General features: G+C 40.5%; 1 pseudogene; it reads right to left on the minus strand.

Moving 5' to 3' along the window:
• Positions 1-5,111: 5,111 nt before the first annotated feature.
• On the minus strand, positions 5,112-23,544 carry LOC118881600 (annotated as a pseudogene).
• Positions 23,545-25,693: the final 2,149 nt, after the last annotated feature.

Genomic DNA, 25,693 nt, shown 5'->3' on the forward strand with positions numbered 1-25,693 from the left:
CCTGATACCAAAAACAGACAAAGAGACTACAAAAAAAGAAAATTACAGACAAATATCACTGATGAATATAGATGCAAAAATCCTCAACAAAATACTAACAAACAGAATCCAACAACACATTAAAGGGATCATACACCATGATCAAATGGGGTTTATCCCAGGAATGCAAGGATTCTTCAATATACACAAATCAAACAATGTGATACATCATATTAACAAACTGAAGGAGAAAAACCATATGATCATATCAATAGATGCAGAAAAAGCTTTTGACAAAATTCAACACCCATTTATGATAAAAACCCTCCAGAAAGTAGACATAGAAGGAACTTACCTCAACATAATAAAGACCATATATGACAAACCCACAGCCAACATCTTTCTCAATGGTGAAAAACTGAAATCATTTCCACTAAGATCAGGAACAAGACAAGGTTGCCCACTCTCACCACAATTATTCAACATAGTTTTGGAAGTTTTAGCCACAGCAATTAGAGAAGAAAAAGAAATAAATGAATCCAAACTGGAAAAGAAGTAAAACTGTCACTGTTTGCATATGACATGATACTATACATAGAAAATCCTAAGGATGCTACCAGAAAACTCCTAGAGTTCATCAATGAATTCAGTAAAGTTGTGGGATACAAAATTAATACACAGAAATCTCTTGCATTTCTATACAATAACAAGGAAAATCAGAAAGAGAAATTAAAGAAACAATCTCATGTATCATTGCAAGAAAAAGAATGAAATACCTAGGAATAAACCTACCTAAGGAGGCAAAAGACCTGTATGCAGAAAACAATAAGATACTGCTGAAAGAAATCAAAAATGACACAAACAGATGGAAAGATATACCATGTTCTTGGATTGGAAGAATCAATATTGTGAAAATGACTATAGTGCCCAAAGCAAACTACAGATTCAATAAAATCCCTATCAAATTATGTAAGGCACTTTTCACAGAACTAGAACAAAAACTTTTACAATTTGTATGGAAACACAAAAGACCATGAATAGTCAAAGCAATCTTGAGAAAGAAAAACGGAGGTGAAGGAAGCAGGCTCCCTGACTTCAGACTATACTCTAAAGCTAGAGTCATCAAAACTGTATGGTACTGGCACAAAAACTGAAATATAGATCAATGGAGCAATATAGAAAGCCCAGAGGTAAACCCACGCTCATATGGTTACCTTTTCTTTGACAAAGGAGGCAAGAATATACAATGGAGAAAAGACAGCCTCTTCAATAAGCGGTGCTGGGAAAACTGGACAACTACATGTAAAAGAATGAAATTAGAACACTCCCTAACACCATACACAAAAATAAACTCAAAATGGATTAGAGACCTAAATGTAAGGCCAGATACTATAAAACTCTTAGAGGACAACATAGGCAGAACACTCTTTCACATAAATCTCAGCAACGTCTTTTTGATCCACCTCCTTGAGAAATGAAAATAAAAACAAAAATAATCAACTGGGACCTAATTAACCTTAAAAGCTTTTGTACAGCTTAGGAAACAATAAACAAAATGAGAAGACAACCCACAGAATGGGCGAAAATATTTGCAAACGAAGCAACCAACAAGGGGTTAATCTCCAAATATATACAAACAGCTCATGCAGGTCAATATCAAAACAAAAAAACAAGAACAAACAAACAAACAAAAATCCCAATCAAAAAATGGGCAGAAGATCTAAATAGACATTTCTTCAAAGAAGACATACAGATGGCCAAAAAGTATATGAAAAGATGCTCAGCATCTCTAATTATTAGAGAAATGCAAATCAAAACTACAATGAGGCATCACCTCGCATCGATCAGAATGGTCATCATTAAAAAGTCTACAAACAATAAATGCTGGAGAGGGTGTGGAGAAAAGGAACTCTCTTAGACTGTTGGTGGGAAGTAAATTGGTACAACCATTATGGAGAACAGTATGGAGGTTTCTTAAAAATTAAAAATAGAGCTACCATATGATCCAGCAATTTCACTCCTAGGCACATATCCAGAGAAAACCATACTTCGAAAAGATTCATGCACCCCACTGCTTATTGCAGCACTATTTACAACAGCCAGGACATGGAAGAAACCTAAATATCCATCAAGAGAAATGGATAAAGAAGATGTGGTACATATATACAATGGAATATTACTCAGCCATTAAAAAAAAACCCATGAAATAAGGACTTCCCTGGTGGTCCAGTGGTTAATACTTTGCCTTCCAATGCAGGGGGTGAGGGTTCAATCCCTGGTCAGGGAGCTAAGATCCCATATGCCTCGTGGCAAAAAACAAAAAACAAAAAACAAAAAAAACAAACCATAAAACAGAAACAATATTGTAACAAGTTCAATAAAGACTTTTAAAATGGTACACATCAAAATATCTTTTTAAAAAATGAGATAATGCCATTTGCAGCAACATGGATGGACCTAGAGATTATCATACTAAGTGAAATAAGTCAGAAAAAGAAAGACAAATATCATATGGTATCACGTATATGTTGAATCTAAAAAAGGTGATTTAAATGAACTTATTTACAAAATGGAAACAGACTCACAGACGTGGAAAACAAACTTATGGTTACCAAAGGAGAAGGGTGGGGGGATGGGTAAATTAGGAGTTTGGGAGTAACATATACACACTACTACATATAAAATAGATAATCAACAAGGACCTAGTGTATAACACAGGGAACTCTACTCAATATTCTGTAATAACCCATATGGGAAAAGAATCTGAAAAACATGGATATATGTATATGTATAACTAAACCACTTTGCTGTACACCTGAAAATAACACAACTTTGTAAACCAGCTATACCTCAATATAAAATAAAAATTAAATTATAAAATAAAAATAAAATCTAAAGAAAATAAGAGAAATGGGGACTTCTCTGGTGGTCCAGTGGTTAAGACTCCATGTTTTCAATGCAGGGAGTATGGGTTTGATCCCTGGGCAGGGAAGTTCTGCATGCTGCATGGTGCAGCCAATAAATAAATAAACAAACAAACAATTAAATAAATAAAAGAGAAATGGTAATGTATGCCCACACACACAAAAAATCTAAGTACTTACCTCAAGAAAATTTTAATATGAAGACTGAGAAAATTTTTTTATCATGAAAGAGTGTTAAATTTTGTTCAATTCCTTCTCTTCATCAATTGATATTATCATACGAATTTTCTTCTTTAGTTTGTAATATAATGGATTTCATGGATTGATTTCACATATTAAACCAGCCTTGCATACCTGAAATTAATTCCACTTTGTCAGGGAATATTGTCCTTTTTATAGTCTGTTGTACTCAATTTGCTAAAATTTTGTTGAGGATTTTGTGTTTGACTGTATGAGAGATACTGGTCTTCTAATTTTCTATATTTTTTTTATTGTGCTCTCTTAGTTGAGTTTTGGTAGTAAGGTAACAGCAACCTCATAAAACAAATTGGAAAGTGCCCTCCTCTTCTATATTCTGGAAGATATTATGTAAAATTCATGTTAATTCTTCTCTGAATGTTTGTTAAAACTCCAATGAAGCCATCTTAATGTGGGATTTCTTTTTGGGGGGAGATTTTAAATCATAGATTCAATTTCTTTAATAGTTATAGGCTATTTAGGCTATCTATTTCATCTTGGCTGAGTTATGATAGTCTGTGGTTTCTGAGGAATTTTGATCCCTTTCTTCTAAATTGTCAAATTATGATTGTGAAATTGTTTACACTATTCCCTTATTACCCTTTAACGGCTGCAGAATCTGTTGTGATATTCCTTATTTCAATCCTGATATTGGTGATTTGTGATTTATTTTTTCAAAGAATCAGTTCTTTACATTCTTTTTTTAAAATATTCTTTTCCATTATGGTTTATCACAGAATATTGAATATAGTTTCCTGTCCTATACAGTAGGACCTTGTTGGTTTATCCATTTTATATATAATAGTTTGCATCTGCTAACCCCAAACTCCCACTCCATCCCTCAGCCATCACCCCCTCTTCCTCTTGGCAACCACAGCTCTGTTCTCTATGTCTGTGAGTATGTTTCTGTTTCATAAAAGTTCATTTATGTCACATTTTAGATTCCACATATAAGTGATATCATATGGTATTTGTTTTTCTCTTTTTGGCTTACTTCACTTAGTATGATAATCTCTACTTCCATCCATCTTGCTGAAAATGGTATTATTTCACTCTTTTTTTATGGCTGAGTAGTATTCCATTGTACACAGGTACCACATCTTCTTTATCCATTCATCTGTCAATGGACATTTAGGTTGTTTCCCTGTGAATACTACTGTGAATAGTGGTGCTATGAACATAGGGGTGCATGTAACTTTTTGAATTATAGTTTTGTCTGGCTATATGCCCAGGAGTGGGATTGCTGGATCATATGGCAACTCTATTTTTAGTTTTTTGAGGAACCTCCATACTGTTTTCCATAGGCTGTACAAACTTAACAGTCCCACCAACAGTGTAGGATAGTTCCCTTTTCTCCACACCCTCTCCAGCATTTATAGTTTGTAGTCTTTTGGTGATGGTCATTCTGACCAGTGTAAGGTGATACCTCATTGCAGTTTTGAATGCAGGTCTCTAATAATTAACACTGTTGAGCAACTTTTCATGTGCCTGTTGGCCATTTGTATGCAAAGAACCAGCTTTTTATTTCACTTATTTTCTCTATTGTTTTCTTTTTTCCAATCTATTTCTGCTTTTTATTTTTTCTTCTTATTGTTTGCTTTGAGCTTATTTTGCTCTTTTTTTTAAACAACTGATTATCAATTTATTAAAAATGTTGATTTGGGCTTCCTTGGTGGCGCAGTGGTTGAGAATCTGCCTGCCAACGTAGGGGACATGGGTTCGAGCCCTGGTCTGGGAAGATCCCACATGCCGTGGGGCAGCTGGGCCCGTGAGCCACAATTACTGAGCCTGCATGTCTGGAGCCTGTGCTCCGCAACAAGAGAGGCCACGATAGTGAGAGGCCTGCGCACCATGGTGAAGAGTGACCCCCCGCTTGCCACAACTAGAGAAAGCCCTTGCACAGAAACGAAGACTCAACACAGCCATAAAAATAAATTAATTAATTAATAAAAAATTTTTTTAAATGTTGATTTAAGCATCGGCAATGGTGACTTCAACCTCGACTCCTGGCTCAATACTGATGGAAATGATCTGCTTAACAATCTCAGAAGGACTGTGCAGGTCAATGAGTCACTTGTGGATCCTCATTTGGAACCTTCACGACAAGGAGTTTTCCTGGTAGTTATTCTCAGAGTCTTGGTAGGCATCCGAACCAGTCCTTTCACTCTGAGATTCTTTTCCTTCTCACCTCTGATCAGGTCATCACATACCTTCTCCAAAGACTTCGTGTTGCGGCTGGTGAGGGTGATTTTAATCTGGTGAATCGCTACCTCTGGCTCCAGGGAAGTCTTTCCGCTAAGCCATGACTGCGGTGCAACTTCCTGACCTACCTGTTCCTGGGTGAGAGCAAACAGCGGTTAGTCAGGCGCAGGAGTGGGAGTCCCCGGGCTCCGCTGCAGTGGTGACCGCATCTTCCTCAAAGAGTTGCTTTTTTTTTTTTTTAATACACAAAATAATTTTGAGAAAGAAGCTATAGTAATCAAGACTGTGGTATTGGTGGAGAGGTAGATACATAGATCAATGGAAAATAGTGGACAATACAGGGCTTCCCTGGTGGCGCAGTGGTTGAGAATCTGCCTGCCAATGCAGGGGACATGGGTTTGAGCCCTGGTCTGGGAGGATCCCACATGCCGCGGAGCAACTAGGCCCGTGAGCCACAATTACTGAGCCTGCGCGTCTGGAGCCTGTGCTCCGCAACAGGAGAGGCCGCGATAGTGAGAGGCCCGCGCAACGCGATGAAGAGTGGCCCCCACTTCCCGCAACTAGAGAAAGCCCTCGCACAGAAACGAAGACCCAACACAGCAATCAATCAATCAATCAGTAAAATAAATAAATAAATAAGAACATGAATTTCTTAAAAAAAAAAAAATAGTGGACAATACAGAAATAAATCTACATAAATATGCCTAATTTTTAACAAAGTAGCAAAAGGAATCCAATGTATTCATTTTCAATAAATGGTACTGAAGGAATTGAAAATCTATTGGCAAAAAAATAAACCTCCATTTATATATTTTTTCTAGAAAAAGAGCAGGAGAAACTCTTTAGGACCTGGGACTAGGCAAAAAGTCAAGTCCTTGGGCTTGACACTAAAAGCACAAACCATAAAAAGAAAATTCATAAAGCAAAAATTGATACATTAGACCTTATAAAAAATTTAAAATTTTGTTCTGTAAAACTCCCTGTGCAGCAGATGAAAAGAGAGAAAAATATTTACAAACTACATATCTGACAAAGAGCTAGTATCTAGAATATATAAAGAATTCTCAAAAATCAACAATAAAAAAGCAAACAATCGAATTAGAAAATGGGCAAAAGACATCATTAACACTTTACTGAAGGAGATTCTGTAGCAAGTAAATACATGAAACGATATTCAACATCATATGGCATTAGAGAAATGCAAATTAAAACCACAATGAGGTATCACTGTATACCTATCAGAATGGCTAAAATAAAAAACAGTGATAACACTAAATATTAGTGAGGATGCAGAGAAACTGAATCACTCATACATTGTTGGTGAGGCTGTTAAATGGTACAGTCACTCTAGAAAATAATTTGGAATTTCCTTTTAAAACTGAAAAATGGAGGAGTTCCCTGGTCACTTAGTGGTTAGGACCCCAGGTTTTCACTGCTGTGGCCCGGGTTCAATCCCTGGTCAGGGAACTGAGATTCCCGCAAGCCATGTGGTGCAGCCGAAAAAATAAATAAATAAATAAAAACTGAAAAATGGGATTACCTTATGATTAGCAATTGTGTCTTAGGCATATATCCAAAAGAAACAAAAATGTATTTTCACACAGAAACTTGCACACAAATATTTGTAGCAGTTGTATTTGTATTTATTGTCCAAACCAGAAATTACTCAGATGTCCTTCAAAGGGTGAATGGTTAAAAAACTTTGACACATTCATACCATAGAATACGACTCAGCAATAAAAAGAAATTAATTACTGCTGATATACACAAAAACTTGGATGAATCCTAAGGAAAATTATGCTGAATGAAGAAAACCAATATCAAATATATATATATATATAAAACATGTGTATATATATATATATATATATATATATATATATATATATATATATATATGGCATAATTATAGAAATGGAGAAGAGAGTAGTGGTGGCCAAGGGTTAGAGATGGGAATTAGGGTATGTGTGTGGGGGGCTATAAAGAATTATCATGAGGGAGTGTTGAAATGATGGTATAAGTTTAGTATCTTGAGGTTACACATGTGATCAAATTACTCAGAGCTATACACAAACACACTCTAAGGAGTGCATATATAACTGGTGAAATCTGAATACATTCTGTGGTTTGTACCACTGTCAATTTTCTGGTTTTGATATTGTACTATAATTCTGTTAATTTTGGAGGAAGCTGGGTAAAGGCCACATGGAATCTCTGTGTAAATTTCTTTGAAACTTCTAGTGAATTTATAGGTATTTCAAAATAAAAAAGTTTTTTTTTTTTAAAAAAAGCCATCAGATAAATACTTCTTGGACACACGGATTGAAACAATTCTAATCAAAGTTTAAAAATTTGACAATTTAGAGAAATCTCACTGCTTGTGTTTTTCAGAATCTTAGATCTTAGAGATCTGATATACTACTTCAGTCATTCTCAAAATGTATCTTTTACATACATCAGCATCACCTAGGAACTTGGTAAAATTGCAAATTCTCGTTCCACACCCCAGACTTAACAAATTAGAAACTCAACACTGGGTCCCGGCAAACCGATTTTAAAAAGCCCACCAAGGGATGCTGATTCACACTCAAGTTTGAAAACCACCATTCCAATGGGTGCTCCATAAATGTCAATGATAATGATGTTATGGGGCTTACCCTGGTGGTGCAGTGGTTAAGAATCCGCCTGCCAATGCAGGGGACACGGGTTCGAGCCCTGGTCCAGGAAGATCCCACAGGCCGCGGAGCAACTAAGCCCGTGCACCACAACTACTGAGCCTGAGCTCTAGAGCCCACGTGCCACAACTACTGAAGCCCGCATGCCTAGAACCCGTGCTCCACAGCAAGAGAAGCCACTGCAATGAGAAGCCTGCGCACTGCAATGAAGACCCAAAACAGCCAAAAATAAATAAATAAAATAAATAAATTTATTTTAAAAATAATAATGATGATATATTTTATATTTGAATCACCCTTTTTCCTAGTGGAGACCCTCTGTCAAAACCACAGTCCAGGCCACCGCTTTTCCAAGCTGCCAGTGACTCACACCGATACATTCTCCATATATGTTTTCAACAGGGAAATCTTTCAAAAACCACCATCCTAGGTCACTAAAGCACACAAGCTTCTACTAAAGATGTAATTTCCCATAAAAGCCAAACTGTAAAGGGAACATTTGTTCCCATTAGACTTGGCTTAATGAGCACTCTTGGAACTACCTAAACCCTTTATCTTCCACCCAGAAGTGATACTACGAGAGCTGAAATTACATATAAATCAGTAGTGCCTTAAGCAATTTACAAAAGAGTCCCCAAATGTAAGTTACATAAGTATAAATAATAATATTAATATCTCCCTCATCTTGTCTTTATCTCTAGGACTGGGAGGATCAAAGCCACCTGAGAAGTGCAGCTTCAAAGATCTCTCCCAGGGCTTCCCTGGTGGCGCAGTGGTTGAGAATCTGCCTGCCAATGCAGGGGACACGGGTTCGAGCCCTGGCCTGGGAAGATCCCACATGCTGCGGAGCGACTAGGCCCGTGAGCCACAATTGCTGAGCCTGCGCATCTGGAGCCTGTGTTCCGCAATGGGAGAGGCCGCGATAGTAAGAGGCCCGCGCACCGCGATGAAGAGTGACCCCCACTTGCCGCAACTAGAGAAAGCCCTCACGCAGAAACAAAGACCCAACACAGCCATAAATAAATAAATAAATAAAATTTAAAAAAAAAAAAAGATCTCTCCCATTCCAGGTCTGGGAATGGGCACGCTGCAACAAGCCTCTCCATCCTCAGTTTCCACACTTCATAACCAGTAAAGGCTCCAAATCACCTAAAGTGGTTGTAAGAAACTTTCTACATATGATACCTTTTTTATAAAATTAATGGCACTCATTCCAATAATGGCTTCAGCAGAGAAAACCCCCTTTTCAGTGCAATGTATCCCATTGTTGTTTCATTTTCCTCCATCACTAGAAGTGCCCTAATTGTATATTTTAATGAATAAAATTGACTTCCAACAAATTTTGCTTTGAGTAGCTTTTATGTATTAAGACAGCCCTAGAAATAATTGGAGACTCTGGGAGAGGTGACAAGAATTGGGAAGCAGGGAGCTAGTGGTAAAGCAGAGTTGGTAATCCTATCTCAAAATTTGGTTGGATTTCTTATGCAGTGACAAGGATGGGGGAGAATCTGAGGCCTGAGGGTAGGGTTACCCATCTGATAGGCTATATTGGCTCTGGAGTTGTTGACCAGGTCAGAGGCTAAATGACTACAAAAGTGTGATTCAAGGTTAGACCAGCAGGGAGATGGACCCCACCACCCCAGGGAGTATCCAGCTGAGCAGCATGTGGCACTGGGCCAGTGTCAGTCAGTATCACTGTAGTGGGTCCAGATGTTCATGGATAGGACTCCTGGACCAAGAGGAGGTCAGGTAGAGCTAGACAGGCCCCTGCTCTGAGTTGGGGGGAGGGGAGGAAGTGAGAAGCAAGCCCCCAAATGTGCTGCAGCCCACAGTGGAGATGGTAGGATGAAAGAGGACTTTGACTCTGCACCTATCCACCACTCAAACCTCTATCAGGATGGCACATCATTCTCAAAAACTTTAGCTCAGGGAGTGCTTTAGTACCTTGTCCCTGTCCAGACTAATGGGGAGGGACTCACTGATGAACACTTCTGGGAAGAAGGAGGAATAAGGGATGCACAAAGGTGGTTTAGGAACTTCTGGTTTCCATAGATTATCCTGGAACCTCGAATGGGGCATTTGGAAGGCTCAGTTTGGAGCAAAAAGACAGCAGCAAGGGAGGTAAGTCATGGAATGACATCAACACTATTAAAGGCACTGCATCCCATCATTTTAAAGCAGCAGTTCTCAATTCTGGCTGCACATTGGAATCACCTAAGGAGCATTTAAAATTCCCAGTGCCTGAGCCTCACTCCACACAATTACTTCAGAATTAGGGATGGGGCCTAGCCATTGGTAATTTTTAAAGCTCCCCTGGGATTCTGATGTGGAGCCACTGTTTTGTTCTAGACCTTCACTACTTTAAGTGTGATCCCCCAAACCACAGCACTGGTACCCTCTGGGAACATTATAGAAATGCCAGGCCCCACCCCAGACCTGCTGAAGAGAATCTGCATTTGGACGAGATACCCCAGGCACACTGCAGCTTGAGAAGCACTCTTCTTAGTGAACATTGAGAGCAGTGGGTCTCACCACTGGGTGCCCATTAGAATTACCTGGGAGGTACATTTATCCTGTCAGGGAAGAAGAAATTTTCCTCTACCCTTCTAGGTTCTTCTGGCTGGTCTAAGAATTAAGTTGACATGGGATAGATCAACAGGAGAAAAGCAAACAAAAGATTAACAACATTTTATATGGGAGAGACCCAGGAGAACTGAGAAACTCACCAAAATGGCCAAAACCCTCACCTTAAACACCAACCCAGCCCTACTAAACACTGACTTAGCAACTAAGTACAATCAAGTAGGAGGACGGAAAGGGGAAGATGGTCCAGCACCTGCAGCCATGCTGGGGTGAATTGGTCACCTGAGGGCCAGGTTACCTGGGCAACCAACTCCTCACCCTCAGAGGCACAGAGCTGGGGGCAGCAGAAGCCTGCAGAAGTGAAGCTGCTGAGGTTGAAGGCCTACCCTTCCATCCCCACTAGTGGCTCACAGTTGACCTGGAAGCTGAACCTTTCAAACAAACCCCCAGGAGATGTCAATTCTCCTCAGACCTCACATAATGTAGAAAGGTCTACGCAGCCTCACACCCCTGAGAGGCTATTAGTGAAGAGACAGATTTCTTAACATCCAGCACAAATCTGCTGCTCTAAGCAATGGGAACTGTGAATGGGGCGGGCAGGGATAAGGAAGAGCAATGTTGAACTTTACCTGAGCTCCTAGAAAACAACAATGGTTAAGAAATCCTCTCACACTTCTGTTTTCCTGGAAACCACGCAAGATGGCAGTTCTCTTGCTCTCTCTACATCCCCTCCTTGACCAGTCCCTGCTTGACCTACACCCTACTCACTTGACTGACCTCCCTCTTAGCCATAGAGCCTAATCAGTAACTGCCTATATGCTTGTTCCCCACAACCCAGCCCCCCACCCCCTAATCCCCATACTCCCTCATCCCACCCTACCTAGTGATTGTTCTAATCTTTAGATCAGAATGGCTCTACCCTGCTAGTTTATCAAAGAGTCTCTGAGGAACATGCCCTTCTGCTGGTTTCCCTGGTAACCAAAGAGCCAACCTGAAGTCAATTCCCCCTGTAACTGGTAATACACCCACTCCCATAGCAAGGACTGTGGACATGTCCTGCCTGACATCTGCCATATACAGTAGGCTGTTGCTCAGGATCTTGCTTTGGACATGTAAGATCCCCTATCTAATAAACCATTGATGTCTCTGTTGCTGACTGTGGGCTCTTTCTTAGGTCTTGAGGTTGGCAAATACAGAGCTTGCTGGCCTGTGGGGTGCAGCTGTGGATGAAAAATGTTACCTGCCATATCCGCAAACAAAGGATACTGTGTTCATCAGGCCATCAGCCACTACAGCCACTATTGACAGTGAGCTGTAAGGAAATTCAGGACGGAGACAAGGAGGTTGCCTGCTGCCAATACTTCAGCCACTGCAGCCACCCTCAACTGTGCACCCTGAGGGGATTCAGGATGGAGAGAACAGGATATTGGCCCTAGATAGCTAAAGTGCATTTCAAAGGAATGATTTCAGTGAGCCTAGACTCTTATATTTTCCCAGCATAGAAAAGCACTAAATTCATTAACTTGAGATGTCTGGTTTTCTTTAGTTAACAGTAATCTTTTAATATTCTGACTACCTGGTTTTTGTTGCAAAACTCCTATATATCCTGGCTCTTCCCGTACGTCTTCAACGCAGTCCCTTAGAGTGATCTGAGAGACTGTCTTCCAAGCTTTAGTCCTCAGAAAATCCTCCTTATAAAACATAATTCTCAACTTTTAGGTTGTGCATTTTTTTTCAGTCAACAATTTTGGCAATCACAAAGGGACCCAGAGCAGATCTCCCTCCTTTGCCTAAACTCTACAAGGATCTGGAGCCTGGTACAAGCAGAGGTCTCTTGGTCCTGTCTACCTCCTTGGAGAGTCCAGGCATATTTGGGTGAGTCTATCCTGGTTCATGGATCTCCCATTATTGGTTGATAATTCTAAATTTTATTCAGTGGTGTTAAACTCCTCTCTGGAGGAGTAGGTTTTCCTTGAAACTTAGTTTCAAGAAGTACCTGGGTTATCCTCTGTAAAAGACACTGGGAAAGATTTTGCTCAGTTTAGACACAGTGGTTTTATCCTCAGTTGAAAGACTGGGAAGACTTTGGTCATTTGAAAGAACACTGAATAGGTTGGACTGGGTAATTAGGGGGAAGAATGACCTCTCGTTTTTCCTTGAATTGGCTACCTTAATAGAGTTTGCTGAAATAAAACTGAAATCGTATGAGACCTTTCAGCTCTGAAGAAGGGGACATCTCCTCTCAGCCAGCAATTGCTTCCTCAGGTAATTGAGAAACTCGCAAAAGTGGTGGAGGCAAGTCCTCGTACCATGCAGCAGTCCCTATAGGGAAACCCATTCATTTTAATTAAAGCTTGCTCTGCCAGGGACATGAATAAGAACTGGCCATTCCATGATCTGAGCACCCATGGTGGTCTTATAATAACAGAGGAAGGGGCTTCCCTGGTGGCGCAGTGGTTGAGAATCTGCCTGCCAATGCAGGGGACACGGGTTCGAGCCCTGGTCTGGGAAGATCCCACATGCCGCGGAGCAACTAGGCCCGTGAGCCACAATTACTGAGCCTGCGCGTCTGGAGCCTGTGCTCAGCAATGGGAGAGGCCGCGACAGTGAGAGGCCCGCGCACCGCGATGAAGAGTGGGTCCCGCTTGCCGCAACTAGAGAAAGCCCTCGCACAGAAAGGAAGACCCAACACAGCCAAAACTAAATAAATAAATAAATAATAAAAATAAAAGGAATTCCTTTAAAAAATAAAAAAGATAACAGAGGAAGAACCCAAGACACATAAGAGGAGCTGAAATGACTCTGGGGTATAATGTAGAGCAGTTAAGCTCAAGCACAAGCACAAGCAGCACATTGGCCCATCACATTATTCTCACAAGTGATTTTGATTTTATTTCAACAAACCAACCTCAGAATGGGGAACAAGGTTTTCAAAACAAAAGAAAAAGGGACAACATATTGCCTGCCTCCAATACCCCGGCTAGGTTTATGTACATACAAAACTTACACTTACAAGTACTTGCTTAATTGGGAATTAAAGAAAATTTTGCCCTGAAAATGACTAAAATGGGGCTATTTTATAGTGTACACAGTTAAATTAGAAAAAACTGTCTTGATAAAACATCTTTTCAGAATTCTGACTTTAAAGAAACAAAGCCCTTCTAGGGGGAACTTGCATTTCTCTTCCTGTGTCTTTGACATGTAAATGTTCTACCTGATCTTCGGAGTTGTGTGTATGTGTGCACGCGCATGTGTGTATTTTGAGAATTTGGTCTCTTCCATGAAAAAGGTACACATATGGTATACATTTGGTAGCCAACTGAATAGACTGGGATTCTGAGTATTCTTTTGTGTGACTGTACCAACTCTCAGGGGCTTTTTGCCATCTTAACCTTCATTGTGTCAGCCTGTAAAACAAAGGCTTTTACTTTCTTAAAGTATTTTTGGGAGTAAACTTTCTGGATCTAGTTTAGGCAGCATCCTTCACACTCTCTTGTGGGGAAGCCTCTTGTGTCTCATTGGTTTGAGTCACTATTAAGATATATCTCATTAATGGCCAAATGATGGATCCTTTAAACTGAAAAAACTCTAAATTGGTAAATTTCTATAGACTGCTCATTATAAACAGCTATTTTATTGGTACCTATGAGGAAAATTAATCAAATTATATTAAATTTATATATATATAAAATGGTTAGCTTAAGAACTCCCTTAGTTTAAAACAAGCAAGAAAAACCAGTTTGGGAAGCCTTATTTGTGTTCTCCTCTTCTCCTCAGCGGATCTTACAGATGCTAATAAAAACATTAGAATAGGGGCTTCCCTGGTGGCGCAGTGGTTGAGAATCTGCCTGCTAGTGCAGGCGACAGGGGTTCGAGCCCTGGTCTGGGAAGATCCCACATGCCGCGGAGCAACTAGGCCCGTGAGCCACAACTACTGAGCCTGCGCGTCTGGAGCCTGTGTTCCGCAACAGGAGAGGCCGCGATAGTGAGAGGCCCGCGCACCGCGATGAAGAGTGGTCCCCGCTTGCCGCAACTAGAGAAAGCCCTCGCACAGAAACGAAGACCCAACACAGCCAAAAATAAATATAAAAATAAATAAATAAATAAATAAAAGATTACCATAAAAAATAGAATAATTAACGTTAATTAGGTTGATTAACAGGAAAATAAGGAGAAAAAAAACTGACACTTTTTCCCAACACGGTAGAAATTTTAAAGGGACTTATTTCAAATGGATAAAGAAATCTTTAGATGGTTATTTTAAAATGGGATAAATAAAACAGGTGTTAATGGGATTAAATCAAAGGTTTGATACAATACTACCTAAGATTGGATGGGCCAAAGGGACCCCCCCATTGACCCCCAACATTAAAGGGCTCCAAACAAGTCTTCTTTATTTACCCCAGTTATATATATATTTAAAAGGCTGGGAGAAAATTACAGAGATACCTGATCAACAATTACTTGGGGCAATATTTAGGCCAATTAATCAAGTTAAAGGATTGACAAAAGGGCCAGAGTACCTTGGCTCAACCCCCCCCAGAACCTTTTATACAAAAATAGATTAAAAGGTCAGGATAAAAAGAAAGGTTTCTAGGACTCCTTGTAAGATCAACACTTGTTGATTGGATCTGAATGGAAACTAACGGTAAAAGTATAAAAGTTGATAAAATTGAGTTGAAAGTTTATAAAAATTGGTATATTTAAATGGGCTTTATATAAGATAGGTGCTGCTCCAAGGACAATGGTGCTTCAAGGACAAAGGACGACCCTGCCTGAAAAAGTTTCAGCGTTACACCCCCTACTGGACTCTTAATCACCCTCCCCACCATGTTGCCAAGGTTATGAAATTCCTGAGCCCACCTGGGCGATGCCTATAAAAACTGATCAATAGCACATGTTCAGGCTCAACTCTCCCAGACTACTAGGAAGTCAGCCTGCTGTTCTGGCAGTGACCCTTCCCTCTAATAAATTCTATCTTCTTTACATTCTGCCTTATGTCTGGAAATTATTTTCCAACCCGCGTTTGGACCACGACAAGATTGTTCCATCACTTTTGCTTAATTATATTGTGGGATAGACATGTTTCACTGGAGAATGCTTCCCCTGCTTGGTATTATAAAAGAGGGCATATGAATCTGCCCCTAGGGAAATATTAATTAAACATACTAAAGAAAACCAATAGGGTTACCTGAGCCCATATAAGATAAAGCCGAGAGCTAATATTTGGGGGCTAATAATAATAGAGATTTTGCTCTGGGTCTAACTTGTGTACTCAGAAAGAGAGCCTTGGTTGAATGCCTTATACAAGTTTTTGAAGGCATGATAAATTAAACCCACCCTAAAGTTCTAAAACACAGAGCTCTGAAATTTCAGTTTAGTTGGAAATCTCACTGATATAGAAAAACAAATTAAAGAAAATACATTTGGGCAAATCAATCTTTTAATATCATTTATGTGACAGACCAGTTCTCTGGGGAGTTAAAAGCAACTGTCTTTGTCTTGCAAATCTCTACAAATCAGAAGTGTAAATACAGCACACAGTGACCTGAGACTGAACCTAATTACCTCAATCAGGTAGAACCTGAAACCAAGGGGAAAAAAGGGAAAAGGTGGCTTTTTAAACTCACACCGGTAGAAAGGCTCCCTCAACCAAAATCTAATTCATATCCTCCTTAAGGGTTTATCAAGGACAAATACAAATCTTAAGTCTTTTACACAAACAATAAAGTCTTAGTCATCTGAGCAAGCAAATTTAATTTATTCCTACTGTTATTTATAAAATAGTACGTTTATATTGTAATACCTGATTCATAACTAAGTTTTTATTTTTTTATTTTTTAAATTTATTTATATATGTATTTATTTTTTAGTCATGCCACATAGCTTGCGGGATCTTAGTTCCCCAACCAGGGACTGAACCCCGGCCCCTGGCAGTGAAAGAGCAGAGTCCTAACCATTGGACCACCAGGGAATTCCCCATAACAAAGTTTTTAAAGTGAAGCTATGAGATCTCTAGTTTTGTCTGTTTATATGGCTGTGTGTACATTATATGTGATGTCTGTACCTCTGGAAAATATTATCAAAATTAAATGTATAAAAGAGCTCTATTTAGTTGACTTAAAAGTAAGCACTTACAAACTAAACATTTCTAAATATGAAAGAAACTGGCCAGAATAAATTTCAGGTTCACCTGATCTAGGAAATACTCAATATTAAATTAACATCTGGTATGCTAGCTTAAGCTAGTTTAAGCTTACTGGTTTAATCAATATAGACATGTTTTACTTTTATTGTACCTAGGTTTCCTGAATGTCAATACGTTCATGATATTTCTGTAACAGAGTTTGTCAATAACAACAACAAAATTAGCTCGGTTTGGTAATATTTTCATAGGTTATAAAATAAATGTAAATGAGATAAGAATTTTCAGATAAGAATAAGAATTTGAGATAAGAATTTTCATAAATAAAATAAATGTAAATGAGAAAAGAATTTGAACTCTTTAGGAATACTTACGCTTTGGGTATATCTGTCTAATCTAGTTTCTCCAGATTTTGGTAAAGAGTTTTGCTAAATGATGGGAATTCACTGAATATCTAGGTCATTTCAAATAAGATAAAATACTGGAACATTAATTGCTAAATAGGTCTAAATTTACCTACTTTTGTCTCCTTACAAGAGGGAAACTAAAGGTATTTGGGTTTATTAGACACGTATATTGTACCTCATTGAGGAAAGAAATTATGTTATATGTTTCTAGAGGTTATGGGATACTCCAATCAGAAAATGCCGGTATGACAAACAGTTTACAATTACTTGCTGCTTGTTGGTTTTTGCTAGAGATTAAGATTTTTAAGGGTTAAAATTTGTAGTATGTAATTAAAGCTACTAAAGATAATAAGGGGAACATTTCCATATACAAAGAAAGTAGGATGTGTGTTTTCAGCAATGAAGGTATGGAAATATATTTTGTTAAGGGGAAAGAATAATTCTCTCCTAGAGCTGGTTATTTCTGGATAAAAAAAATAAGGGACAAACTAATATGGATACAAAAAGTTGTGGAAGGTTTGCAGAAAGGGAACCCTGTAAAAGAAGTTTTGTACATAGTCAGGCTGGAATTAGACTAAATTTAATTAGGTAAATGGGCTTTGTTATTAAAAGTAGGCTGGTACAAGACTGGACTTGGTTCCTATCTCTCTGTTAAGAGAACAAAGTTTTCTTGGAATACTGCTTTTGATAACAGATTGTGTGAGTTTCTTTGCCTCTCAGTGATCTGTACTTGGTTTTTTGTTTCTTAAATCTTTTGTCACTTTGGTTAAGTGAACAAGTATTGTTCCACAGTGATCTATGATCCTATCTGATCAAGTGTTTTGAGACCTTTTTGATATGTTTGACAAACTTCTCAAATATCAAATTCTAACAAGTTATTTTGACCTCTAGCTAACTCTGAGATGTTTCAAAGGAACCCTGAGACATCTCAGAGAGGAATATTAAATTAATATTATTTTGGCTTATTTGGTATGTTAAATTACCTAAGAAGCATTGTCAAATGATTGGAGATGAACGTTTGGTTATATTGTATGGATAAATGTCATTAATACAGGTATTCTAAAATTTACATGGAATTCTTAAAAATATGATATGCTCTGGGATAATGTTATCAGTCACAATTCTAGTTATTATCTTAAAATGTATGTCCGAGAAATATCCAAGTTTCTTGTCAATTGCACTGTGATCAGATCTTTCACCATGTAGTCTTTTGTCGTTTATACACAGTCAGTGTTTTACTCTGATACTCATAAAATGAAGATATCAAAGAAAATTCATAAAAAGAACTTTTTTTTACAAATATAAGTTCTGATAACTTTTAGATCATACCACTAAACTGGGTAAAAATTTACAAAACTCTAATGGAAACCCGAAGATTTCATCCAGATCATCAGGAATTAATTACATGGTACTGAATGAACTGATAAGTATGATTTATAATTTTATGACTTTTTCTGAAATATACTTTTTTTTATAAGATTATGTATTTGTTTATTTATTTATTTTTGGCCGCATTGGGTCTTCATTGCTGCACATGGGCTTTCTCTAGTTGCGGCGAGCGGGCTCTGCTCTTCGTTGCAGTGCACGGGCTTCTCATTGTGGTGGCTTCTCTTGTTGCAGATCACGGGCTCTAGGCACGCAGGCTTCAGTAGTTGTGGCACTCGAGCTCAGTAGTTGTGCACACGGGCTTAGTTGCTCTGCGGCATGTGGGATCTTCCCGGACCAGGGCTCAAACCCGTGTCCCCTGCAATGGCAGGAGGATTCTTAACCACCGCACCACCAGGGAAGTCCTGAAATATACTGACTTTTAATCTTTGTTTTCCAGAAAAACCTTTCCTCTTATGCTGTGACCCACACAAGTTGATAAGTATACCTTTGTAAAGAAAGATAAAACATGTATCTTTTTCTCTCTACCTGATCATTCCAGAATTTGGCTTCTCCAGCTGGCTCCCCTGTGGACTTGATGGTTTACTGCAACCAGATTACAACTAGTTATACTAATTATTGTTTTAATTTGTTCTCTTTTTTTCCAAATTGTTTATTCTTTGTGTCTCTCTCTGCTGCATTATGACTTTATTACTTATCCTGTCTAGTTTATAAGACTGTCTTTTGCATTACCCAATGTGTAACTAGGACTGTAGCAAAATTAATGATGGCTAAAAGTCTTGAGACTGTTGATTATATATAAAAAACTCCACATAAGGTAATTGTAATGGTGAAAATCTAGACATGGGAAGAATCAACAAGGCAAAACATTTCCTGGATCATAATAGACTAGTAAGATAGGAGAGCCAAAGAATTTTAGATTATCAACAGGGCCTGATCCAAAAAAGATCAGCACATTGAATGGCATATCAGCAGAATCCTTGCCTGATCTAGGAATGAACCATCTTAGCACTGTGGGACAAAATTTGTCATAAAAAGCCTCCCAAACTTTGTTGAATTTATGACCAAGGGGAGGCACTGTGGATGAAAAATGTTACCTGCCATGTCAGCAAACAAAGAATGGTCATCAAGCCATCAGCCACTATAGCCACTATTGACAGTGAGCTCTAAGGGAACTCAGGATGGAGACAAGGAGGTTGCCTGCTGCTAATCCCTCAGCCACTGCAGCCACCCCTGCACCTTGAGGGGATTCAGGATGGAGAGAAGCAGGATATTAGCCCTAGATAGCTAAGATGCATATCAAAAGAATGATTTCAATGAACCCAGACTCTTGCATCTTTCCATACATAGAAAAGCACTAAATTCATTAACTTAAGATGTCTGGTTTTCTTTAATTAACAGTAATCTTTTGAAGTTCTACCTGGTTTTTGTTGCAAAACTCCTATATATCCTGGCTCTTCCTTTACCTCTTTGGCGCAGTCATTTAGAGTGATCTGAGAAGCTGTTTTCTGGGTTTAGTCCTCAGAAAATCTGCCAAATAAGATATAATTCTCAACTTTTAGGTTGTACATTTTTTTCAGACACAGCCCAACCATCCCTTTCCCATAAGACTTAGATAAGACTCACAGATGCTACCTCCACCTTGGCCAGACACAGACCCTCCAGATTCCCATTCTTTGCCTCATAAGTGATTGGCTGAACTGCTTGCCCCCAATCATCAATAGGAACAAAATGCTTGTTAACCAAACTTTGCTTAAGATCATCTCCTTCCCTCAGGTCCCTGAACTTTGGCCCACCCTCAGCCTGAACCAGCATACAGCCCCTATTGAGAATGTCCTGGCCTCAGGGTAAAATATCCTCTGATACACCGTCTGATGTCACTCCCCTTTATCCCATGTCCCTACCCCTGTGCTTTCTATTCTTCTCCCTATAAAAGATAAACCCCTCTTTGCCTAACCATTGAGACACACAGATTTTATGGTCAGAGTGCTTTCCCTCTGCCCCACTCCCTTTCCCTTTCAATAGTACCTTCTCTTCCCTTCAATAATCCTTTCAAATAAAGTCTCTTTTTATAGAGAGCAGACATGAGAAATCATTTGACAGGGGAAATGGAGAAGCTAGGGGGTAGCTATTTGGAAAAGTCACCCTGAGGACAGCATGAGGAAGCTGTGTTTGGGGAGGGTGAGAAGGTGAAGGATGGGAAGCAGGGTCCTAAGGACTAGCTGAGGATGATAACCTTTTGCCCAGGGTCAGCAGCAAAGAACAGGACTGAGGATCCAGGGGGTTGTGAGAGTGAGGGGGTCTGCTACCCCAGACTCAGGCCTGGATGCCATTTAAAATGCTCCCACCTCTTCTTCCCTGCTCCTCACTCCCCTAGCATGGGACACTGATGTGAATGGGCCCAACAATGGCCAAATAATGGAGACTGTAGACTGCCTCCTACCTGCTCCCACCACTGCAAACTTTCCTCTTGTAATTAACCCCTCACTCTCCTATACCCTAGATTTCTCTCCCATAGACCAGCTCCTTCCTAGCACTCAAACATTTCCCTCATCTTAAACAATTTCCTCTTTGACTCCCAGTCCAGAGGTTGTCCTATTTCTCCACAAATAACCAAATTTATTTAAATGAGTTGTCTTCATCACTTCATTCCCTCACCTCCCAGCCAAGCCTCCCACAGAGAAAGTTGCCAGCAGACCTCACAGTTACACAGCATCTCCCTGTAGCCACATTTGCAGGCTTGTCTGACTTGACCCAACAGAGTTCCCCAGACTTGACCCTCCTCCCTGAAGCTTCTCCAGTAAGTTCATTGGTGCCACAATTTTGTTACTCCTATCTCTCTGGTTTCTCCTGAAACTTTGCTGTTTTCCCTCCCTTGCCTGGGCCTTGCTTGTGGTCTCTCTTTTCTTTTCTCCCCTAGCTATACTCTCTCCCAGGGTTCCAAGTATCACTTACATGCTGATGACCACTGGACTTAAATTTCCAGCTCGGCACATTCCCCTGAGTTCTAAACACATTCTCCCAGCTGCCTACCCTGCATCTCACCCTCAGAAAATGGCACCTCAATTCACATGGGAGTTGGTTGTCAGGTTTGCCTTTCCCTCACTCCCCACTCCCAAATCATCAGCAAGACTCATGGCTACTTCTTCTGAAATCTGCTGCTTCTCCTCATGCCCACTGCCACCACTCTAGTCTAGTCCAGGCTGTGGGCATCTCTCCCTGGACTTCTATGAGCCTCTCAGCTTCCATTCACCTTCTCCAAACTGGTCACCCTGCCCCGCTTAATTGCCATAGTGATCAGGTCCCTTTCCTGCTGAAAACTTTGATGGATTTTCACTGAGCTTCAGTGATAACCCTAAGTCCTAAACATGACCTACAAGGCCCAGCATCCTATGCTGTGTGTCCCCTTCTCCCCCTTCCTTTGCTCACTGTGCCCCAGCCATTTCCTGAACTCACAGAATTCTTTTCTACCTTAGAACTTTCCTCATGCTCTTCCAACTGTTTTGGAGCACCTGCCTTCCCATTTTCTGCTTGGTTAATGCCAACTTATGTCTAAGTCATATCCATATATACTCAAGAAGGCCGTTCTGTCCTCCCCAGAGTACACCTGTCCTTATGATCTCTGTCACACCTGAGCTTCTCCTTCCCAGTACTTATTATGTGTGGATTCTGGCTATTTATTTCTATAAATAGTTGTTTAATATCTATTTCCTCCATTTAACTCTAACCTAGGGGAGTGATCCTGTCTGTTTTCATCACAACTATAACTCCTAGTTCTTAGTATAGCACTAGACACAGAATAGGGGTTCAATAAATGGTTCTTGAATGAACACTAAGTATTTTACAATAATAAATAGACACACACCACAAGGACATGGAGTGCCCATTCCCCCACTGCTGTGAGTGTTGACTGCCAATGTCACACAGCTGCCCCATTTCTTTGGAGAACTGCCCTCAGCTGAGGAGAGCTGCCTCATGGCAACCTTCAACCCCACATATTACAGGCTTGCTCCCTTGCCTCAAGGTAAGGTGAGCAGAATAAGGAAGGGAAAACCAACACTTTGTGATGCCATTCATGCTCTATAGCTCCCCATGGGATCAGGCTGAAGCTAGACATCACCTGGTCTTTCCTTAGCAGCTTCTCTATGCTGCTCACCTAACCAGTATTTCTTGAGAGCTCCTCCTTAATAAACCACTGAACAAGAATCTCGGTCTCAAGCTCTGCTTCTAGAAAACCCAATCTAAAACACCTATAATGTGGAGGAAAATATGTGGAGTCAGGGATGAGAAGGAAAAATGAAATGAAGAGAAGTGAAATGAAAGGAAAGAGAGACCTTGTATGAACTAGTGCATGCCCCAAGAATTGAGGTGGATAAATCAACTCTCTGCATCTTTAGTCCCTCCACAAAATTATTGAATGAATGACTGAGTGGAGAGAGGAGAGAAGGGGAGAAGAGGAGAGCCCTGCTTCTTCCCCCACTTCTCCCTTATATTCACCATTCATCCCCTGTCCTTTCACCCCACCCTGACATCACACACACCCCTCCCTTACTGCTCTGCAGGAGATGCAAATGCACACTCTCCAATCCCTTTGGGTTTCTCTTTTAGTGCCCCTGGGAGGTAATAATGTGTTCAGTGAGGCCAGAAGGGATCTGGTGGTCCCCAATTCTTTAATGGAATCTCAGCCCCTCCTAAAGGAAGAGAAATGGACATTAGGTTCATATGAGGCAGGAGACAGATGGGCCCCCAGGCCAAACGGTTGAGTTCGTTTCTTGTGGACGACACTCTGAGACGAGATGGGAATAACAGAACAATTGAAAGAGGAGGCAGGGCCCTGCCCAGATAGAAGATAAGAGACCACATATTCCTCATTCTTGAAGTCAGGAGACCTCCCCGACTACACATGCGCAGAAAAGCTCTTGGAGGTCAAAAGGGGAGTGATGCCAACTAATGCTCACTTACCCATAGGCCTCTTTGGTAGAATCCATCTTGGCTAAGAGATGCATGCTCACACATGGGAAAATCCTGAGATACAACAAATATGGACTCTGAACCAGGCAAATCAAAATGATTGGTCAAAGGAAGCATGGAAGAAATGCCCCATAAAAGTGATTCAAACTGCTATGAGGGCGCGACTCTCTCTCTGAATCCACCTGTGTCTATCCACACGTACTCTTTTTTTCTTTTAATAAATACTTTACTTGTTTCACTACTTTCCGTCTTTGGGGGAAATTCTTTTCTGCAAAGCCGTAGGGCCAGGCCCTTGTCACTGACCACTGGTCTAGTGGCTAGGATTCGTTGCTCTCACCATCCCAAACCGAACTCAATCACTGGCCGGGAACTGAAACCCTGCTTCAAGCCACTGCAGGCTGAGGCCACCCGAGATCACATAAGCCTTCTTTGCCCTGGAACCAGCCAGTATGCCCTGTGTGTCCCGTAACACAATCTTTTGTTAATCACTAGCTAGGGCACTGGGTAAAGCAGTGTTTCAAATCCTGGCCCCCTGGGCTAATGGCATTTAAGAGACATAAATATTTTGCCATGGTGACACTGTAACAGATTAAATTACAAATCCTCCTGGAGCAAAGCTGCTTTAACAAGGTTAGACTTGCATGAGGAGAGCAGAGGAAGTTCCATGCCCTCTCAGGACAAAGTTGGGACCAGTGGATCTGAGAGGTGGTAGGGAAGTGGAATAGCCACTACTCCTATCTCAGGCCAACATTTCTTGGCACTCTGGGCTTCCTGAGTCAATCTTGCCTCTAGAAATGGAGTGTCTAATCCAAAGCTTGTCACTGAAAGATATCTTGTGTCATTCTTTTATCCAATGCCTTGCCAGTCATTATGTAGCCTGCATCGCTCTGCATAATTAATGAGTTAATCCTCACTGTCATCCCCACCCCATCACCACTAAAAAGTTGTTCTTAGCTGAAAGATCCTCCAAAGCAAGTGGTTAACAGTGCTCTGCCCCAAAACATTAGAAGTGTCAAGCATGTGTTTCCTCAAAGGAAGAGAGGAGGCAAATACTCAGGAGAATTACTACTGATGCAAATCTAATCAGGGAACCCAAGATGAAATCTGGCCCTCAGTTTTAAGTAGACAAGATTGGAAAGTTATGTAATTCTCACAAATAAGCCTGTCCCTTCTAATACAAAGTGGACTTTTACAAATCCAGGTGGGCTCTCAGATTAAGTCCTGGTGGCTGTCACTTCTCACAGATGATTATAGTCAATCAGTTAAGATTAAGGTACATTGAAGAAATCCAGAAGGGCTGGGTGTGTTGTCCTGCAGGCAGTCCCTGGTGGCCTATATCATTACTGTTCAAATTATGATCCATGGACCAGGGGCATCAGCATCACCTGAAAGCTTTTTAGAAATGGACACTCAGGGAGATTGGTTCAAGATGGCAGAGTAGAAGGATGTGCTCTCACTCCCTCTTGCAAGAACACCAGAATCACAACTAACTGCTGAACAATCATCAACAGGAAGACACTGGAACTCACCAAAAAAGATACCCCACATCCAAAGACAAAGAAGAAGCCACAATGAGATGGTAAAAGGGGTGCAATCACAATAAAATCAAATCCAATAACTGCTGGTTGGGTGACTCACAAACTGGAGAACACATACCACAGAAGTCCACCCACTGGAGTGAAGGTTCTAAGCTCCACTTCAGGCTTCCAATCTGGGCATCCAGCAACGGAAGGAGGAATTCCTAGAGAATCAGACTTTGAAGGTTACCGGGATTTGATTGCAGGACTTTGACAGGCCTGGGGGAAACAGAGACTCCACTCTTGGAGGGCACACACAAAGTAGTGTGGGCATCAGGACCCAGGGGAAGGAGCAGTGACCCCATAGGACACTGAACCAGACCTACCTGCTAGTGTTGGAGGGCCTTCTGCAGAGGCAGGGGTGGCTGTGTCTCACCGTGAGGACAAAGACACTGGCAGCAGAAGTTCTGGGAACTATTCCTTGGTGTGAGCCCTCCCAGAGTCCGCCATTAGCCTCACCAAAGAGCCCAGGTAGGCTCCAGAGTTGGGTTGCCTCAGGCCAAACAACGAACAGGGAGGGAACCCAGCCCCACCTATCAGCACACAAGTGGATTAAAGTTTTACTGAGCTCTGCCCACCAAAGCACCAGCCAGCTCTACCAACCACC

Source organism: Balaenoptera musculus, chromosome 15, assembly GCF_009873245.2.
Source record: "Balaenoptera musculus isolate JJ_BM4_2016_0621 chromosome 15, mBalMus1.pri.v3, whole genome shotgun sequence".
In the NCBI taxonomy this organism is placed as follows: domain Eukaryota; kingdom Metazoa; phylum Chordata; class Mammalia; order Artiodactyla; family Balaenopteridae; genus Balaenoptera; species Balaenoptera musculus.